General features: G+C 44.4%; 1 long non-coding RNA gene across 1 annotated transcript; it reads right to left on the bottom strand.

The window, feature by feature from the left end:
- Positions 1-244: 244 nt before the first annotated feature.
- LOC116444000 lies at positions 245-10,948 on the bottom strand. Its single transcript, XR_004240144.1, has 3 exons — positions 9,803-10,948; positions 2,229-4,872; positions 245-770 (listed from the first exon to the last, which is right to left on the bottom strand). It is a non-coding gene; the product is annotated as an uncharacterized LOC116444000 (long non-coding RNA).
- Positions 10,949-21,854: the final 10,906 nt, after the last annotated feature.

Here is a 21,854-nt window from a genome sequence, read left to right as displayed (position 1 = left end):
TTTTCAAATATTTTATATGAAAACAATTCTCCTGCAGCTTCAGAGAAGACATAACACACTTACCTCTCATCTTTTAATAAAGGAAATTCACAGGCGCTTTCTTCTTCCTATTGCATATCCTTCCCCCTGAGCCCTTCAGCCCAGCTCTTTGCCAGTGTGAGTGTGCTACACATGAAGAGAAGCTGGGATTTCATCCCCTGTGGTGTAGTTTTCACAAATGCCAATTGAAAGTTAAAAAAAAAAAGAGATGTTTCAGCAAGTGTGAAGGAAGAGGAAAAACACAAATCTGAAAGGTAGGAGGCCTGAACTTGTGATTTACTTTGCACTGAGTCTGGGGGGGGGAAATACTAAGTTTTAATGTGTTACTGTGGATTGTACATGAAGGTAGGTGAGATCAGAGCTTACCTCTCAGACCTGGCCCTCCATCAGAGCAGGGCAGTGCTTGATGCCACCCTCCAGGTCAGAGGGACAGTGGTAGGTGTTGCCATCCTGCATCTTCCAGGCTCCAGCCACCCCAGCACAGGCACCTGGGACCCCACTGTGACAGTGTCCCAAGGCCGTTCTGTTATGTTCAGTGATGGGGTCGTGGAGCACAGTGTGGTCTGTGTCAGGTCAAGCCATGTGTCTAGCAGCGTGGGACACTGGGAAGATGGGGTTTGCAGAGTGAGGGTGCCCATGCAATGGGAATGGATGGGCAGCTGGGCACAGCAGTGCTTTACAGCCATGGGGGAGCCACCCTCAGCATAGAGCTGAAAGTGTAACCTGTAATCCTGAAAACGCAAAGCCTAGTTAACGTAAATATCTCTGGTTTGAAAAGCCTTATAAAAGAGACCAGAAAATGTGTGGCATGCATGTGATTATTTCTAAGCCTATTTCTATTGGGCTTCTCTCAATAAAATATGTTTCCAAATTGCTTTGTCCAAATGTGATTTGGGCTACCTCCAGTGAAAAGCCCAGGAGTGCAATTTGATTAAGTGGTTAAAATAAGCCACAAAAGGATGGCCCCTGTGGGGCTGCAGCCTCATGGCCTGGGTTGATGCTGGCTCCCAGGTGCTGCCCGGCACACAAGTGCACAGCAAGCCACATCCCCTGCAGGTCCAGCCTTTCCACAGGGAACCATGTCCCTTTTGCTTTCAATCACAGCCCAGCAGGAGCTGAACAAGCCCATGTAGCCAGCAGACTTGGCCTCGCCACCCACCAGGACCTACCCTGACGGCCTCTCTACTGCGTTGATTTGCCCATTCCCTGCCCAGTTGCTGCCTGAGGAGCCAGCAGTTCCCAGCACGGCTCAGGATTGCACCCAGGTGCATGGACACACACTCGCTGTTACCATCCGGAATGTGGAATTGTGCATTGGCTGCTACCCTGCTCCGACATCCCTGCGTGCACACTGCTGGGCGTGCCAGCAGGAACACACAAACACCCCCGCGGCTTCATACACACACACACACATTCAGATCTATTTGCTTCCTACAATTCCTTGTTGAGCCTGATAAAAAAGGAGACTTTAGCAAAAATAACATGTGTATCTTTTCATTCACATGCTTCCATATATATAAAGATATAAATGCCCACTAGAGAAGGTGTGCAGCTATGTCCATTTGCACATCCACTTGATAGTAAATCTTTGGGTGCACAGCATATGGTACAGCCATAAATACATATATCTATAGGAAAATGAAACCCAGTATGACTCAACACAGAGGGTTTACACATATTTCTATTGACTTGTCAATGTATCTGCATCTATAGATTGGCTCCTGTACCCAGCTCAGAAGGAATCGCTATCACTTTGCCTTCATGTAAGCACAAAATACAGAGTCCTTCCTGCTGGATATCTCTATACATATGGCCAGGTCATTATACAACCAAAACTATGATTTTCTAAAACTTTTTGAATAGGAAAACCTCTAAAAACCTTACACAGGACACACTCAAGGAACGCTGAAGTGTGTCAGCAGTAGGCTGGCAACAGATAATAACAATAAGCAAACCATCTTTTGGGTTAAATTAAAAGGGCACATTTTGGGGGTAAATTGTAAACAGTAAATATTGGGCAAGCTGCTGTGCTGTGACAGAGTCTTCAGTTCAGAGTCAGTACTATTGAGGACTTCATGGTTTAAATATTGGCTAGGTCTGATTTTTAATTTTTTTATTTGACAGTTGGCATATTTCTAAAAAGTCAGTGCACATTTTTGAAATTTCATTGCACATCCATGCATCATTACCTGTTTTCTTAGAGCTCGAGGGAGACGATATTGTTGGGGATTTTCTCTCATGTAGGGAGGCGAGGCAACGAGGCATAACAGAAGCAAAGGATGGGCTTTGGGAGAGCAGCATCACTTTTCTGAAGCTTAAGTCTTTGGTCCAACTGAAAGTTCAAAACAAAGGAGAATCTCTGTCTCTCTCCCTCTTTCCAGCTGTACCTTGGTAATGAAAAGGAAACAGCAAGGAAAGGGAAAAAAAAGCCCCCAAAAAAAGAATAAAAAGGTAGAAGCTAACTATTTTTAAAACCTCGTCCAAAGTTGAAGATTCTGCTGAACTGAAGCAATGCCTGAAATTCTTCAGAAATGCCTGACTGCAGAGCCAGGCTGAAATATTCCAGGAAAACAAGATAGAGGAATATTTTTTACCAGTAAATTCTGGAGTTAAATGAGACTGGCTCATCTCAAAGAAAATGATGGACAAATGCTGCAGGGCTTGCTGAAGAAAATAAAATGTTTATCCTTCTTCCCAAACCCATTCAGCTGGGGACCATTTGGGGAGATGATGGAAGTTCTCTGAGGTTTTTCCTTTGCCCTTGTTCTTTGTTCTTTTCAATAGCAAATGAAAAACCTGTTAGTGTCTCTATCATTGGCTCTTTCTTGAACTGAGAACTGCTGGTCTGGAAGACAGAAGCTTCTCTCTTGAAGGCTGAGCTTTATTATGTCAAGGAGTGTAGATGGTACCAGGCTTGAAGGTTACACTTAAGCCTTCATCAGTGGTGGGGCTTAAAGGTCAACAGTGACTGGGCTTAGAGGTGGAGAGACAGGGGAAAGCCCACTAAGCTGGGACCTGCAGGAGACTCCCGCAATTCCTTCTCCCAAGGCAGCTATTCATGAAAACTGGTTCTAATTTAGTTGATATCTTGGCAACAATCTTTCTCTTTAGGTAAGACTGAATGAGGTGTGGGAAGTCTGGGTACAGGTTCGAACTTTAAACCGGGATGGAGTTTTGGGGGGGCCAGCGAGTGTCATGTTAGCCAGCTTTCCTCTAATCTAGTTTCTTGTTCTGTGGTCTGGCCCCACACCCCCTACTCCTGACAAGGATGAAGGGCACAGTGGTCGAAGATAAAAGATCCTGCAGTATTTTGCAACTGGGAAATACTCTTGACACGTTCTTCTGAATTCTCCAGACTTCAGGAAAGCTTAGCATAACTTTTTTTCCCCCCCTTTTGTACATCTGGATTGAGCAGACACCATTAACCCTTTGAGATCTCCCATTGCTGCCAATCAAGGGGAAAACAAATGACTCCTTCCCACCTGCTACCCCCTCCCCTGCTTCTGGGTCCAGGTGTTTCCACTTGTGCATCGCAGGCAGAAAGCTGAGCAGGCATCAGGTGGGGTGGTTCTCACCTCCTCCTCGCGGCTTTCCCGAGGACATGGCAGGCAGGCGGCAGATGCCTGGCAGCTTTGGCGGCTGCTGCTGCTGCCCTGCCGAGGGAGGCTCACGGAGCGCAGGCTCCACGTGCCGCTGCCTACGTGAAGGTTAATGCAAACCCGCGAGGTGGCCGATCGCATCTGGCCCTCGTGTATGCACATCTGTCTTGCCACCCTCCCATTTCTCTGCCGGTGCCAGGAGCAGCCGCCCCGCCGTGCCCGCGCTCCCCCGGGGCACGGAGGTGCTGCAGGAGTTATGTTGCACGCATGCCGAAAGCCATTAATTAAATTAGAGCTCTCCGACAGAGGTTGCAGAAGCAGCTGTGTCATCAATCATCGCGCCGCGGGCTGACACGCACGCAGCATCACATGGAGGGAAATCTTTTCTTTCTAGAGGCAGCTGAGGGCTGTAACCCGGGATCCGGTGCAGGAGGGTGGCACCGTGGGGACCAGAGACCCCTCTCTGAGCTCGGCGGTGAGGAGTGGGACTGTGGCCGAAGTGCCTGGGTGTTGCTGCTGTGCAAATGAATTTCGCATCATCCGATGTCATCGTGTGGCCGCTCACGTCCCTTTGCATTAAGATGCTGAGGGGCAGCAGAGCTGCTGTTCCTCAGGGCCGAGCCCTGGCAGTGGGTCAGTGAGCTGAGCTGCTCTCCGAGCCCCTGCCAAGCGCTGGCCTGAGTGGATGAGGAGCCCCCACGGTTTGGGATGGGGCCCTCATGGACCCCCACCCGTGGGCTTGGTAGTGTGCTATGAAATGGAGACTGGTGGATCCCAACCATGCACAGAAAAAGCAAATTTCTGTAATTTAAAGGCTCTGGGCCACCTGATAAGGAACTTGCCACCTGCCTCCAAAGAACTGGATTTTAGACAGTTAATCAAAGGAGAACAGCTAAGAGTAGTCACTGCACCCTTTGCAAACAGCAGTCCAGACACAAGAGCAAATAATTTGTGTCAACATGACAAGAGAAAATGGAATGTAAACTTGCTAAACAGCCAACACATACTGGCTTTTATATATATAAATATATATATACACATACAGACACACACATGTATGTTCTTCTGACTCAGACCAAAGAAAGAACTCCGGCAGGTTTAAGTTCAGGTCCGTTCATAATGTCCATTTATAAGTGCTTCTCCCTTCCTTGCCCCATACTGGTGAGGAGAAACAGCCTTGCAATATCCATATTCCCCATGCCAGCTTTTCCACATCCAACTCTCAGAATGCTACCTACAGAGGAAAGACAAAGCTTCAGCAATTTTATTCAGGCCTGTTTCACAGTGTAGGTCATCTCAGTAGAATGTGGAAACAATAGCACGTGCCAATCTCACGGCACAAATACTGACCCACAAATAATGAATGCTCCTAGCAACCGTGTACAGAAACAGCAAAACTTTAAACAAATTTTTGTAAAAAATAATAATAAAAAAAATTAGTTTTGCCCTAGTGAAGTTGTCTTGCATGTAGATTATCTGCAAAGAGAAAATTGTTAGATAAATTATTTGCATTGAGTAATTTGATCGGCTCTCCTCGGAAGCCTAATGAATAGGTTATTTTCTGCAACAGCTGCTGGTCGAACTCTCAAGCTTGAGCCCACATGGTCTGGCTGTTCAAAGGGAATTACTGTGCTGAATCTTTTAAAGTAACTTTTAAAAAAAGCAAAACTAGGCACAATCTATTTGTTGACGAGGAAAGATGGACAGGAGAAGATTTAAGTGGATGGTAAAATTGTTGTGAAGGCCTGAAAATTATCAGCAGAAAAGATAATTGTGTGAAGCCACAAATAACTTGCCTGTCACTGGGACTGTAAGAGACCAAACCTTAATGGCTGTAATTCAGACACGTCATCTGCATTTCACATATGCTGCTGTGGAGAGGAAATGCCTCCCAGATGGGCTACGAGGCTGGATGGCCCCCGGAGCTCTGCTGCTGAGTGGCCTATGGCCATGCAGGCACCTCGGTCTGGGGCTACTCCTCTCTGGTTGCCTACCTCATTTATAAAAGGCCAAACACCACATGCAGACATGTGCCAGTGGAGAAGTCTAGGAAAAGCAAACGATCTTTAATGTAATGTAAAATAAGTAGTGGCTTTTGGGGGTGTGTGGAGAGGGTTAAATGCATTCTGCACTCGTGCAGCAATTTGCCAGGCATGATATTTGTTCCAGAGAGAGCCAGATTTTCTTTTGCATTTGTTAGTGCATACTTGCCTGCAGTAGGCAAAGGCTGACCTGCACCTCTTTTATGGGTGACATTTACTTGTGTTTTCCTCTGACTAGGTCTAAGCAGGGTACAGTGTGATCTGCCAACCATAAACCTGAATTCTTCCTCCAGCAGAGTGAAATAAAGGCAGAGCTCTGTGTGCCTGCCTTGCTCCTTTGCCCTGTCCTTGCACTGCCTGTGTCTACCATGCTCCCTTCCTTTGGGGCACTTTGCTGGGATCATCTTGCAGTTCAGCAACTTCCACACACTGGACCGTTTTGCACTCGAAAAGTTAGATAGGAGTTTATTTCATTGTTCTCTGAATAATCTATTCAGAAACTCGGTGGTTTGCTCTTTTTTTCCCTCTTCTTGCCAATGTAACCAAGAGGAGACTTTTTAGACATTATGTTAACAACATTAAGTACGGAGCACACATTGAGGTGAAGTGAATGGTGCCTCAGGTAGATTTGGCTGTGAGTTGTCTTTGCCTTGTGTTTCTGCAGAAGTATATTTAAGAAAGCTACTGCAGTTGAAGACACTGAGGATGAATGCATGCAGGTGTGCATGGGTAAGGGAAAGAAATCCACAGTGAAAAAACAGAGGACACTGGTTCAGCCAAGGACACATTTTATAATGAAGGATTTGCTGGCTAGCTCTTTGAGAGGTGCTCAACACTGTGAGGAGCAGCTCGGTTAGGATGTTTCAGCACTGAGTCCAAGGTGGATGCTGCCCCCTTGCCAAGTCATCTCAATTTCTGCAGGTGGTTGAAGGAGCTGGTGGGGTTAGGAGTGCAGGGAGGGAGCCTGTTGGAACGATGCAGCCCTCCTTTATGTCCCAGGGCCGTAATCCTAGACTGCAGTGTCACCTTTCTTTTGGGGCAGAGGCCAGGTCCCTGGCACTGTGCAAACCGAGGTGAACATGCTGGCTTTGTGCCTGCTGCCACCGAGTGTCGGCTCTGACCTCTCGTGGCTCAGTCTGCTTAGATATTGCTATTCTGTGGGACAGGACACGTCCATCCCTCTGCTCGCCTGGCTTGTGGGGACAAACCTCCACATAGCTGCCAAATGGAGCTTGCAGCTATTCTGATTTCATGGCTTCTTGTGTTGTTTGGGCTGAGCTGTGGAGAAAGCCATGTGTTTCCCAACTAACTGGCTGCAAATTGAAACCCTGTAATTTTGGGGGCAGAATCTACTTTGTTTCTCATGAAGATAATTTGGCATTTTGCAAGAGTGTACTGAATAGTTCATATTTCATCTGAATTAATGAAGTGTGCCCATTGATTTCATGTATATTGCTACTGAAAGCCTTCTTAATTATGAAAAACCATAAATCTTTTGTTTTCCAAAAAGACATAAATTGTAAGGGGGTTTTATGATGAATTTTGAGAATCTTAATCCCAAGAAAAATGCAGTTTTTGATGTCGCTTGCAATTGTCTTCCTGCCAGTATCAGTGACTGCATTTTGGTTGAGTGTAGCCTGCCATCAGCAGCCAAGGCTCTCCAAGGTCAGCAAGGAACACAAGTCCTGCCCTACCTTGTCTCTACTCTCTTTACTTCCAAAAATAATATTTTTGGAAAAACAACCTCCCTTCCCATCTTTTTTGTGCTCCATCTGTTAAGTTGCTGCAGAAACATAGCAAGGAAGGGCTTTGTGGCTAGCAAACCACCAAGTCTCCCCACCACCCCCTCAGTCTGCATAGGCTAACCATGAACCACAAGACAGAAAATACTGCAGCACTGCCTTGGCTTTTTAGTGAGGCTAACACAAGCTTAGAAACCATCTTTAAAGGTGCTCCATGCTCAGATGGCTCTGCTGAAACACACTGCCAATCCAGGGATAGGTAAACCTTAAAGCTGAAGGCACAGGTGCTTAAAATTTGGAGCAGGCCAGCATTGTGTCACTTGAGGCCAGATATTGCCCCAGGTAGAGTGGCCCCTGTCACCGCCACCAACTGATGCGTCCAGCTTTGAAAAGGTGAGCTTCTGGGCAGTAGGTTAAGACAGGCAGCTGTAACAAATGTCAGGACTTGGAACCAAACAGGATGCATGAGATGCTTTCACAGATGGTGTATTTAAATGGGTATTCGTAAACAGGCTTCAACATGGATTTTGGAGCTACTGTCCCTATTTGGTACCCACTAATACCTGCCCTCCAACTGATCCCAAGTGTAACATGCCGAGTTTGAGATTCACATGACTGGGTCACCAGTTTACAGACACTACCAGTTGTGGGTTGAAACAATATTCAGATCCAGAGGTCATCTACCCAAAAATGAGGACCTGGATATTAAAGCAGCATATGCATGTTATATTTATCATCGTGTTGGCACATGTGTGTGACACATAATAATAGCAAAAGCAGGTTGTAACAGCCAGTGGTACCCGGCATACTCTGTCATATCAGTCACTTTTTGTTTTTTCTATGCATTTGGATTGATAGATATATTTTCTAGATAATTGGCATACCTTTTTTCAGAAAGGAAGCAATTTTTGCAATACCTTTCCTAGCCCGGTCTCTGTACATTTCCCCTTTTTATCTGGGATGATTAGGATTTGTGGTTTTTTCCTCCAAAAGTGCTTTCTAAGGTCCCTATTTACACATGATACAAGATCAATGGGCTAATAATTAAGGCAGTGGTGTGAGGCTATTTCAGGTCTGTTTCCTATTTATTTGAAGCAGCTGTCTACAAATGTGGGGTGCAGGGTACAGAGGCTGCCATGGTTAAAAACCATGTTTACTGATTGCTCAGTAAATAGTTGCACAAGTTTCTTTGTAAATGCCAGATAGCACATCAGAGTTTCCTTGAGCAGTTTCACTTAGGCACAAGCCTTCCCCCCAGTTCCTGTAACTGTACTGATCTTGTTTGCTTGCACACACCTTTATGGAGTGAGGCAAGAAGAGAAGGAAATGTGCCACCAAGAAAGGACTGAATTTGTGTTTAGCCTGGAGAGGTGAAGACTGAGAGGAGGTGTGAAGCCAATTTCTGCAGAGATGAAAGGCCACCACAAGGTAGCTGGGAATAATCTCCTCGTCTCTGGTGGCTAGGAGAGGAGCATCGGTCTTCAATCGCTGCCAAGAAGAATCGAGTTAGACGTCAAGGAGAGACTTTGTAATGGTAATGATGGTGAGGCAGCAGCCTTCAGAGGCTGTCAAATCTCCGTTGCTGAAGATCTTGAAGAGCAGATTAGATCTAGCTTTGGCAGGAATGATATACTGTAACTAATCCAGCCTTAAATCAAGGAAATGGGCTGGATGACCTCTTGAAGTACTTTGTAGCCCATAAGTCTCTTTATGCCATTAATATTTGGAGGCAGAGTCTGATTAAACTGTGGTGTACACCAAATGCTGGAGCACCTGCTGTTTCTTCCACCCCTAACATGGTGAGAGGACCTAGCAGGGCTCTCTGGAAAACAGGTTGCTCTGAAGGAGGATGGTACTAAATGTGCCTGTGCTATGCAGGGCTCAGCTTGGCTCTTCAGAGATGGACATAAAGTCAGCAGGAACGACTGGGCTTTCCCAAAGCTGTACCCAAGTGTCCACTGGAAAATTCCTCTCCTGTCATCTACAGCAAGTCTAAACCTTTTTGCAGAGCACTGGGTACCTGGCCAGTGCCAGCAGGATACTCATGCCCTTGTCCTCGCCAGGGAGATGCAGGTGCCCTGCATCCTGCTTTGTGGTCCCCTGGCCTGCACATCTTATCAAGGAGCAGGGAGAGTCTGGCCCTTAGCATGGCCATTCTTTGTTTTCCATGAACCTACTGAATAATTTATTAAAAAGTGTAAAAATGTTAATGTGAAAAAAGGTGTCTTTTTTCCCAAATGACATGCACTTCCATTTTCAGACGTGTCTTATTTGCGTTTGGTTCTCCAGATGTAAAACAGACCCATGGGGTCAGGCAGTACAGGTTTTCTATTTTTCACATCACTGCACCCACAGAAGGACAGAATTCGGTATCACTCACATTATGTGGGGAAAGAGTCTTCCTATTCATGATGTTTTCTTGCAGGAATACTAAGAAACCTCTCCTGTTTTTTGCTGTGAAGAGCTGTTGCAAGCTGGGGTAAAGCTGTGGGCTGCGAATGGACACACTTCCCCTTAACATGTTCTTCTCTTTAAAACAGGAAAGCTGTGAAAAGCAAAAGTAACCAGTCAAGATTGCACACCATAAAATGATTTAGCAGATAGGTGACTTCTTGAAATGGAAAGAGCTCGCTTTTCACAGGGCCTGGATTTACTTATCTGCCATGCAATTACTTGCATAATAATATCCAATCTGCATATGATAAATTAATAAAATGCATCTAAGTGTTGAGGGTGCAAAGAAAAACATTAAGCACTAGATATTTGGCTCTCTTTTATTTATCTCAATTGAAAACACCAGTGGAAGATCTGCAAGGAAATTAGTAACACTTACTGGAAGAAAAGTCTTTGCATGTGTGATGGCTTCCCAGATCCTTCCTGTGTCAGCTACATTTTAGCCATCTCCTGAAATGAGAGCCTGTCCTGTTCCCAGTGCTTTGCAGAGCTGGCTTTATATGCAGTCACCTTCCTTTCAAAATAATAAATCCAAAGCTTACAGAGCTGCAAGTAAAACCGCAACCTGTGTAAGCCAGCGTAGAAATTTTTCGTGAGTCCACAGATGATCAAAATTACATTGTTGGAGAGCATTATTTAAGCTCTTTCCTAGCAGCAGTTATTGTAATGCTCAGTAGCTGTGGTGTAAAAGAGTTTGGGCAGATGTGTGGGCCATGGCATGGATGAGCTCACTTGGGTGGCATGGGGAGAAGGGCAGCAGGGCAGCCAAGCAAGGCTGGGGAACCACCCGTGCCCATTCCTATCTCTATGTTTCCCTGCTTCCCATAGCAAAAGGTTTTGATATTGCAGTCAGTCCTGGGCTACCAGATCTGATATCTCAGCCAGCTATTTCGCACCAGTGCAGTTGCACTGATTATGGCAGTAACTAGAGGCTTGTTGCTGGTTATATCCCTAGCTTTCCCTAAGTCTCTGTTGGGCTTTGGAATCTTTTTTTAAGTCCTTACTGCAAAGCGTGGCTGAGCTGCTCTCTTCATGGCAGCCACAGAACTCGGATAGATCCATCTCTAACACAGCAGCCACTGCAGAGGAAGCTGAGCAGGAAAACACTGGGACTTTGTTTCTATCGTGGTGAGAGCCTCACCACCAGCTGGCTGCCCATTTCCAATGAAGCAGTACACATGACAACATGATGTTTTCTGCCTTACTGAGCTCCAGCTCTCATTCCATTCAGAAAACACCTCAAAATGTGGATTATTCATACACTGATCTCAAAAGATGCAGCAATAATTATGTAAACTTCACATCAGCTGTACATGGTGTCGACCTTGTACCAAAACAAAAGCAGAAAGGAGGTAGTTGTTTTGTGGGATTCTTCCCCCTCAGATCACTAGCCAATATCCCAGGCTAGCCCCATAGTCCTAACTGAGGATGGTGTTTTGTTTTGAGAGGCTGCTGTGGAGATCATAGTCATGAAAGAAGAGCAGATAGAGGCAAGTGAAGGACAGAGAAGAAAATCTTAGCAATTAACTCTTGTAAATATCTGTACCTGAGAAAGCTGTGCTTACCCAGTCAGGGAACTGACAAACCGGATGAGCTATGGGCCCAAGGAAAAAAGAGTTCTGTTTTTAATATCAAATACTTGAAGCAGTAAATGAATAGCTTACCAGCAATTCAGTCTGGAATATGTTTGCATTGCTTTTTAGATAATTTTGAACTGTGGACATATTAATGGAACTTGTGATCTGTTTCAGGACAATTTACAAGCAGGCGAAAAGACTAAATTCAACAAATTGATTCTTTGCTGCAAATAGTCCAACCAGAACTAGTTCCTCAAGATAAGGTATTGTGCATTTCTCATTTCTGACTCAAATAAATGTGCTAGTGTGCTATTGCATTGTTTATCACCAGAAATTTTGACTTCATAAATATTGAATCATAAAATTGAAATTGCATAAAATTTTATGCATGTGCAAAAAAAGAGTCAGACATCACCTGGACCCCCTCCTTTACTGCTCTTCCAGGGTGCCGCACTCTTCCTTGGAAAGGGGACAAGACTAGGTGAGCTCATCATAATTGAAACTATATCCCATTCCACTTGGGAATTCTTGCCAGTGAGGTAGGTGCTGACATTCATTGTGTGTTCCTTGCTTTAATACTATGACAAAATTATTTTTTCAAATTCTGATTACTTTGAGAGGACTGGGGGGTTGGATTTTTGCCCTACATGCACACTCAACCCTGCTGAACCACTGCTGGCACCCAAGGGGTAATAGATTAACCAAACACTTATTCCGGGTTCATTGTCCCACAAGTCTGTAAGGGCAGATGGGTTTTGCAGAAGTGGTTCCATGCGTGGTGTCACTCAGCCGGTCTGTGGTGACTTGCGCCACGTTGAACCCCGTGGGTTTTCCTGCTCAGCGGGCAGTTTTGCCTTGAAGCTGTAAGGAGTAAGATCATTTATTGGAGGAGAGCTGAGTAGTGTTTGCTTGAGGTGAAAGCCTGGTCTGGGGAAATGCAGTTGGTTTGGTGAAAAGTGTGAAGAATTATTCTTGCCAGTAATGTCCTTCCCTGAAGTGGAGAGAAATGAGCATTTAGAGCCTGAAGGGGACAAAAGGTACAGCCACTGAAGCCATATATTTGTGAATCTAGGAGATTCACAAAGTCACAGATTCAGTTTCCAAGTTCAGGAGTTAAAACATGGATGGTATGTCCATGACATGTCCTCTTTTTGTATAATGTCAAAACTTTAAACCACTTTGGACAATTTCAGCTTGATGGCAACACACTGTCTGACTTCTGTTGAACTGGATTTTAGTCTAGGAACATTATGTTTAGATATAACACTAATTGGCTTGGCTGGGTTAGTAATTATATATAAATGCATTCTCTCATACTCCTATAATATTTGCATATTTCTGTTTGCACTGCTGGCTGTGTTCAAAGAGACCTTGGGGCTGCAGTATTGTGGGGAGGAATAGACTAGCCAGCTCTTACTCAAAGGTCAAGCTTAAGTCATGGAGGACTATGATTTTCACTAACTTTTATTCCACTTCCTGTTCCCTTTTGGCAGCCAGCGCCCAAGACCAGGCCTGCTGTTATGCTGTGGGCCTGCTCTCAGCCCCAGCATCAGTTTTGGAAACAGTTCACATCCCTACAGGATTGCCACTTGGCATTGTTTTGGGGTTTTTTTCCCTAGGCTCTCCAAACGTACTGAAGTGTCATTAAGACAAATGACAAACATTTCTCCTTTCCTCACATCTGTCAAAACTTCAAAATCTACTTTCACGACATTTCACACAGCATTTTTTTATGTACCACTCAAAGGACATGGAATCCTAAGGAGCCTTGCTTCCATCTTTTTAATCTGCCACAGTCTGCTGTCCTGGTATAATAAATTAACAAAGCGGGGGGGTTATGTAAAAAGTGATATAAGCAGTCGTGGAGTGGAAGGAGAGGGAAAGAGAATTAGGCTGGTACCCAGAGAGGGTAGAAGACACTTTTTGAAGGAAGTAGCTATACATTCCTACCAGGAGGGCACAGTCCTGAGCCCCTGAGCAGAGCGTTTCCTCAACCCCACCACTGAGGAGGCCATGTTGCTTGATAGTAGAGAAACTATGTAAGATTTGGGAGTAGCTTTGCATTCCCAGTGTCAGGAATCGAAAGGGGACTTTAGTTTTGGTCATTAATTTAAAAAATAATTTGTTGTTTCTGCAGTTACAGACTTGGCTTGCAAATGTTAACTGATGTTCTTGTTTTCACTGTTCATAAATGTGTTAAATAATAGTTTCTAATGGGAGATTCAGGATACTGCTTTTTCTCATCAAACGCAGAAGGAAAAATATACCAAAATTAGCTTAAGTGCCTCCTTCATGGAGGAAAAAAGTGGACAGTCATATCTTTTAATTCAAGGCTGGGAAGTCTGGTGTGCTGGCAGCTCAGGTTCTTCCCTGTTAATCAGTACAATGCAACAAATAGTAGTCACCTCCTCCCCATCCTCTGGATTGGGGAAGGACATCTTCAGATGGACTGGCTGATTTGTAATATCTTGGGTAACAGGATTCTGGGCAATCTCCATCAGTTTGTTAAAAGCCACCCATGAGCAAAAGACTGACTTTCAATATGAGGCTCACCTACCAGCACTCTGAAAGTGCCCAGGAATTATGCAGGACTTCTGTTGCCAGGAAGGAGTATTTTATCTAGATTACAGGATACCAGCAGCTATAGTTGTTGTAGGATGGTCGTGTTTCCATCTTCAGGATACAAACTATTCCATTTGGATATAGACTGTATTGTTAATTTTGCAGAAAACGTGGAACTCGGTGTTGGTACTACCCAAATTAACAGAAATAAGATGATGGTGTTTGTATTCAGGATAGAACACACAGTCATTGAAATGCCCAAGGAATGGTCTTTAGGTGCTGGTCAGTCATGTAGTGTTTCTGCATTAACCCAGAAGTACTATCAGAAAAAATCAGAAACACCACTACTGTCCATGCTACCGAACCAGCCAATAAAGAAGATTACATCTTGTTAGGTCCTTGTAAACTTGTTTCAGTTTTAACCTGGTGTGTCAGGACCTGTACATACACACACACACACACACATTTCTATAAACACGTCCACCTGAGCAGTGCAACGCGCTAGGTGGCAATGTGGCGCTTCCCCTTTGTGCTCCTTCACACTAGGGCAGGAGGCCACCACCTCCAGGTGACTTCCAGCCTTGTGGGACTACTGGTGCCTCACAGTCCCTGCCTGAACCACCACAGCCATTGTACATGGCCTCACAGGTCTGTTTTATATGAGACCTGCAGCCTTCTTCCTGCCTGAGATGTGATACACAGACCAAATTACCTTTCACTGCCTACCCTGAAGTCAAAGTTCAGCTTTCTCCTGCAGCATCAGGCAGCAGGAAGCCTGGATAATAGTTTGACATGGTAGGTGTCAGCACAGAGAAATGTGCTTCTGCCTCAGTACAGAGCCTTATACAGGTTTCCTAATATATTTTCAGAAAGTTTCCAGATGAAGCAGATATGGCAAAAACTGATGAAAATTTGATTTCACTTGCAGCAGGGGAACAGCAAGAGGAAGATAGGTTAATGTGCTTCAGAGAAGAAGATGCTCCAGGAGGAATGTTGATGGGTAGTCACCTGCCCTACTTTTACCTTTCATGTTGGATGCTATCTTTTACTAGATTGCCAAAATTTTCATTCACGAAAATACGAGCTTCAGAGCACTCAGACTTCAGCAAATCAGTGTGTATTTGGGGAGCCTAAATCTGAACTAAGAAGAATAATTTTGTGCTTTTCATACCACTGGCAAAATGCAAATTTCATTGGTGCAACGTTGACTCATTATCGCTGAATCAAAGAGCAGTCTCAGTTCCTGCTGGCATCCTATTTAACAGAAAAATAAAAATCTCTTCAGTTGCAGACATCCATTGCTGTGTGAATGGATGATGCTGCCTCAATCTTCATGTCTCACGTTCGTGTTGATTAGCTGCCCTATTTTAGGACTGTTTGCATTATGCAATAGGCTAGTAAAATCATTAGTGTGCAAATAAAAGTAGGTCTTTACCTTAAGAATTAAACACATAAAACACGTGATTAAAAATGACAGAGGTTTATAGGAATGGGGAAAACTGCATGAACTAGGTAAGACACCAGGGTTTGAGGTAGATGAGCTACACTGGAGATAAATGACAGGCTGAAGCACGCAAGTGAAAATAATCAGAACTCCTGTGTAAAGCGATGCTGATATATTCTGAATGTCACATTACACTGCACAGTGCTGCGCTTGCTCCGAAAAGCTCTTTAATTATAGTTGCTCAAGCCTTAAAAGCACAAAACTCTAGTGTAGAGGTGGGCACCATTTAAGCTACATAACTCTTGTTATTGAAGATGCAAATGGGAGGTTCAGCTCCTAGATAATTAGCAAGAGTTACCTCTGATATTTAATTATCTATGCATCTGTATAAGGCTAACAGTTTATTAAAACCATTATCCTTCAAAAATTCTTTCTGTTTTTTCTTTCCTTTGAAATGCTTGTAATACTAAATTGCTTTTGGTTTTTGTTTTGTTTTTTGCATATGAGCCAGTTACCTGTTCTTCCCATGTTGCTGTCAAGGGTGGCAACCTGTGCTGGAAATCTCCTAATTACCAGCCGTTCTCAAGGATCTGCAAATGAGGGCAGCACCTGCTAACTGAGGTCTGAGTTCAGCAGTCCCAGTGGAGCGAGAGCACCTCACATGGGGCCGAGGAGGCAGGAATGAGGGCACTTTGGAGGTTTTGCCATAGGGGTCGGGATGGCAGCGTATCAGCTGTCCATTGTAATTTGGCTGGCAAAAATGACTTTGGCAGCTTCATCCTCTCCTTCCCGTTGCCTGTCAGAAAGGGGACCCATCCCCTCAGGCATCACTAGAGAAATCCCTTACTTGGATATGGATAAACAGGGGAAGTGTTCAAGCCAAAACTCAGTTCCTGAATTAAATGAGGAAAGTCTGCCTATGGTAGTTTGAGTGTCCTGGAGAGTGCAACCTGGGCCTTTGTTGGCTTTGTAAACTGCTGGCCTAGCCACTTAAGCTAAAAAGAAATCTTTCCTTGAGAGCTTTTCTCCCACACATTTCTTTTCAGGAGCTGGCACTGAATAAAGCAGTTTAAGAAAGAAAACAAACCAAAATGGGGCAGAGTTTCAAGCAGAAAAACTGAAAAGCCCTCTTGAGCTGTGGCCACACACAGTCGCATGCTCTCAGCTGTCCTGGGATCCCGGCCCTGCCAAGTGTGCCACCCGCTTTGCTGTGGATGTTTTCTTTATTTTAGACAATACCGATGCATTCATTGGTAGACCTCTGAAGAATGATTTTTAGATCTGATATCACTTCAGTCACCAGTTTTTCATACCCTCCTACGCTTTTTCTATGCCAGGCATTCCCAAAGGAAATGGGTTAGTTGGTGTAGGGCTGGAAAGGCTTTGCTGTGCTGCCAAAAGTGCTTTGGTACTTTGCAGACAGAATCTCCAGGATCATCTGTCTGGGCTGCCCTCCTGGGATGCCTCCTTGGTCATTCTGTAACTCTCTGTTTTTCCAACATTCTTCAAAAGGCAACTCACCTCTGTGCAGCCAAGTTCTAAAAATTCATTGCCATTTTGAGGAATAGCCAAATTACTGTCGTCTCCAGCAAAGCTCATCATCTGCTTAGGAGAGTTCCAGGGATGAGTATGTTGATTTAGAGGCATTGTGGCTTCACAAAACATGTTTTGCAGTTATAAAGAAATTAATAGCTGTCACAAGTGATGATTTGGCCAACAAAAAGGTCCAATTTCCTTAAATAAACTATTAGCAACAAAAATATGTGACTGGCTCAATTCTGTGATTTCCCTCAATATTTATTGAGGGAAAAGCATGAATCAAAAATGAAAATAATCTAGTGATAAATGAAACTAAACGAAATTCTTTTCTTGGCAGATTGACGTGAACAGATTAAAAAAATGTAATGGCAAAAATTGTAGTGGCAAGTTAGTATGAGGAATTAGTAATTTTTCCTAAACAAAAATAAGATATTGAAAAGTATGTCAAATGTGAGGAAAGAAATGCTTTTTTAATACTATGACACCCTACCACATTCCCCAGAAACAGAGGATGGGGTTGTCAAAGGCCTTTAGACTTACATTCTCAAGAACAGTTTAATGTACATGCCATAATTTACTATTAATGAGCAAGAATGTGGTGTTTCAAATGCATTACGTTACAGAGAGGGAGATGTTTTGAAAATTGTATTGTAGCTGTTCAAAAGTGAATGGCTGTACCCCCTGCACAAGGTAGCGCAATTGAACTGCTTACTCCCGTATCCCTTTACAGTGACACCCACATCTTTGTGGCTTCTGACTTTTGCACGAGGCTGTTCTCGCATGGAGAGGGAAAAAACAAAACTCTTCCTTGATGTCTGCTTTGATAAAATGTTGGCTTTACTTGTCACCAGTGGCAGGTGTTAAAAACTCAGGACAACCATTTTGGATGATCAGCATCTCAGGATTCATCCGCATCTCTGGCTCTGTGACCAATGCATCATATTTTTTAAAAATTATTTTTATTTAATTTTATTTAGCTGCAAACCTTCTCTGCACCCACACTTGGAGCATTGTGCAGCTGAGTAACACAAGAAATGGCTTCTCTCCTGGACAACCAACAGTTCCTTTTAGTTGAGAAACCTGCAGCCATGCATAAGCTTATGCTCTCTCCATCTCTCTCACTTCCTCTTTTTAAAATTTAAATATCTTTCTTCTCTTATAGTGCCAAAAGAAAAATTCAGTCAGAGCTGAGTCTCCACAGAAAATACAAGAGGTTTGCTGGAGTCTCCTGCTGTGCAGGGAAGAAGCATCAGCTGATTGATCCACCATGTCATTTTACCTTCTCCCAAGATTTCACAGCCTTAAATATCTTCTGTCTGTAAAGATCCTAAAGCAGGTGTAAATATGATTGAGGTTTTACACTGGAAAAGAAAAAAAAAGTGAGCTTTAAGAGAAAGATGTGTGCATGTGAAAGAAGCATTAGCTGGATTCATAGGTGTCATTTCTGGATTTGAGAACACACTAGCAATTTTGGAGACCTGGGGGTGAGAGGCTTTGCACGTCTTCCCCTTTCCTTCTGATGAGTCTCAATTTACTGTGTTTATGCCCTTTTTATTTGGAAAATGCTTGCTGCTGTGTATGTTGCACATGCCACGCTGCATCCTTGCAGCCACGGCTCTTTGTGCTCGGCGTTTGCAGATGGATGGCTTTTTCCATCATACATCATGGCTGTGACAGCAGACTGATGATCTACAACTCCAAGTGCTGTAGCTCTGATGATGTGGCTGTGGCTGTAGTAATAATGTGGGCCCACTCCAGGGACAGCAATGCTGCACGGGGTTTTTTTAAAGGTGAGGCAAAAGGCTTAAATCCCTTCTTGTTTCCTATCTGTCTCCCTCCCCAAAGCTGTTTCAAGTCCCAGATCAATGGAAAAAAAAAAAAATTAATCTGTCTTCTGCGGAAATATCATCACTGGTATGAGAGAGCTCACTGATTTAGGTGCTGGAGAGGATAGCACAAAAGCAAGCTTTGTAAATACAGATTTGGGCAGAAATGCAAAGGAAAGCCTGACTTTTGGATCTCTTACCACGGCAGGTAAATATTGCCATATCGGAAGCAGAACAAAATGTTCTTTTGTGTAGCTGCAGTTTGATCGACTCTTGCCGTTTTTCCATAGGCTCATATCTCTACTGTTCATTAAAACTTCAGCTCCTGGAAGCCAGTGAGTTTCACATCTGCCCTAAGTAAATAAATATTACTTTCTTTGAAAGGAAAAGTAAATTCTTCAAATTGTGACATCAACTACTCACAGAGGTTCAGAAATAAAAAGGTAATGGAAAGATAGCACATTTTATTATTTCAGTATTTCCTGAATTCTGCTGATTTAGGTTTGAGTCATGATGCTTGATTGCTTGGGGGTAGCAATAAATCTGAATTTAGATCCTCAACTGGCACTGGCTCTCTGTCTCACTGTGGGCTGGCACCTGGTGGTGCCGAACCAGAAGCCAAACTCCTTTCTTTCCATTTCCCAAGTGCATTAACCTGTTTCTAGCAGGCTGGATGGCCCCAGCTCTAGGACTGCCTGTGTGAATACAGACCCCTATCCCCACTGTCCTCCCTGCCAGCCAGGCTACATGTGCCTGTGGAAAACTGCACCTTCATCCAAAGTCCAGTGAAGTGAAAGAAGACACATATTGACTTCAGAAAGGTTCAATTCAAGCCCAGGCCTCATCCATCACACAAAAGTTGAGAGTACCGCCTGTGCACACTGATAGAAACAGTGCAATGTGCTCTTTTTGTTTAGTTGTTATTATCATTTTTTAATTATTATTTCTGCTTTGTAAAGCATAGATTTCAGCTAACACTGAAGGGTTTTGCAAAGTGAATTCAAATTTGGTCTCTGAATTAGTAGACATTTCATCTTTTCCCTGGGATATGAAACAAAAACTGCACTGGTGGACATATCTGCTAGCGTTAATTAAGCGACAACTGTTTGCAGAAGACCTTATGCACATGTGGCACTGAAGAGGAAATATCACCACAGGTGACCTGATCCCCAGCTCTGGCTGAAGGAGAGAGGAGCTCCTTGTATGTCCTGTATGCAAGCTCCTTCCTTTGTGAAGTTCCTGTCCTAATTACATCTTGTGATAACTTACTTCAATAAACACGGAGAGCTCACTGAACACCATTGCATTGGCTGCCTATGCTCAAGATGAAACCTGCTGCCTTGTGTGTCGGCTCCAGAGGAGTCAGATTCCTTCTGATCTGTCTGGTTTGCAGCTCCAAGGCTGCTTCCCTGTTGCCCAAAGCTGGTGCAGGGCAAAGCTTGTGCAAAATGTCCATGCACACCCTCAGACAGTAATTTGGGATTTATAGCAGCCATGTTATTTCCGTGTGTCATGTGAGGACTGGACAGAAAGGCCAGAACCTGCCCAAGTCTGGCACCAGTCCCCAAGCACATGTTACAGCCAGGCACGAGGGGGACCAGCTGCAAGGCTGTCACTTTCCATCCCTGGTGAGAAAATGCAGTTGGGAACCAAGGACAGAGTGCTTGGCAAAACCCATCAGTACTGACCCTGCTACAGCAAAAACTCTGCCCTGTCACTGAGATACCTGAATAGTTTCTAGCCCTCCCACATAGTCTGTTCTTTCTGGGGTGCCTTGTACTCATGAACTTTTCAGGAGAGAGGAGATCCCCAGGGGGGTTAGCCATGGTCTCCAGCCTGATTACCAGAGAATTGCTTGGGTGGTTTCCCCACTGCCTTTGGGGGCCTGGTGACTTCTGGCATCTACAGTGGTGGCCACTGTCTGTACTTCTTTGGCAGATTGCTCCATTACCTATTTTATCTTGGTGAGTTTTCCTTAATATTTGATCTAATTTTTGCCTACCGGACTTAAAATCCATTCCTTACCATTCTGTCTTCTCTGACTAATGAGAATTGGTCCCAGTCTTCTTTATACTGCCCTTTAACATGATTGTGGACAGTTATGTGTCCCCTCAGCCCTCTATTCTGCATCCTGAACATGCCTTTCTCTCACAGGTCTTATTTTCCAAATCCTTTATCACCTCAGTTACTTTCCTGTGAGCTCTTTTGGATTATTCTTTAAAAATAAAATGCTCCCTACAGCAAAGGCAGTGCTCTATTGCTGCGTGCCATTGCCTCTGTTGCTGAATGAGAGCAGCATAATTAGCATTACCATCTCACCTGGTTCTCCCACAGCTCTGCTATTAACCATTTTATTGCTGGGGCAGCTTGTCCAGCTGGCAGCTTGTCCCACATGCAGGTTCATGTAGGGTTTGACTGGCTAGGTGTTCAGCCTGGAGTCATATTTATGAGTTCCTGCAAGGCAGACAATGCCTTGCAGGCAGAGCCCAATCCCTGCCTTCAGGCATTGAAGAGCATTGGGGAAAGTATTGCAATCCAGGAAAAATGCTGCCCCAAAGAGGCTCGAGGCAGCAGGTGACTCCAGGAGTTGGTGGCTCTGCTCCTGCAAGGGGGACACTGGCCACGTTGGATGCCAGCCCAGGCAAACCTGGCAGCTGTACCAATGCCTCCCTGGCATGTCTCCAGGGTTGCAGGGCTGCAAGGCATGACCAAATGCCTGTGGCTTCTGGCAGGGAAGTTGGCTCTGAAAAAGCACCGCCTGCAAGGAGAGTTCCCATGCTTCACAAAGCACTGCCACCCAGTCGTGGCCATGATGCCCAGCAAAGCCCATCTCAGCTGCCTGGATGTTGTGTCTGTCAAAAATCAGTGCTGCTGGCACCTCTCTCAGGCACTTACTGGTGACCTCTGGATATCATAGCAAAACAACACTTTTCCCAGAATTTTCTACTGCCATGCTATGGTGGTGCATTTCATTATTCCCTGTACAGAACATTGACTTTGTTGACTCTCAGCATATTTCTTCAATTTATC

This window comes from Corvus moneduloides, chromosome 5 (genome assembly GCF_009650955.1).
Source record: "Corvus moneduloides isolate bCorMon1 chromosome 5, bCorMon1.pri, whole genome shotgun sequence".
NCBI classification, from domain to species: domain Eukaryota; kingdom Metazoa; phylum Chordata; class Aves; order Passeriformes; family Corvidae; genus Corvus; species Corvus moneduloides.
This window is presented reverse-complemented; position numbering and strand designations above follow the sequence as displayed.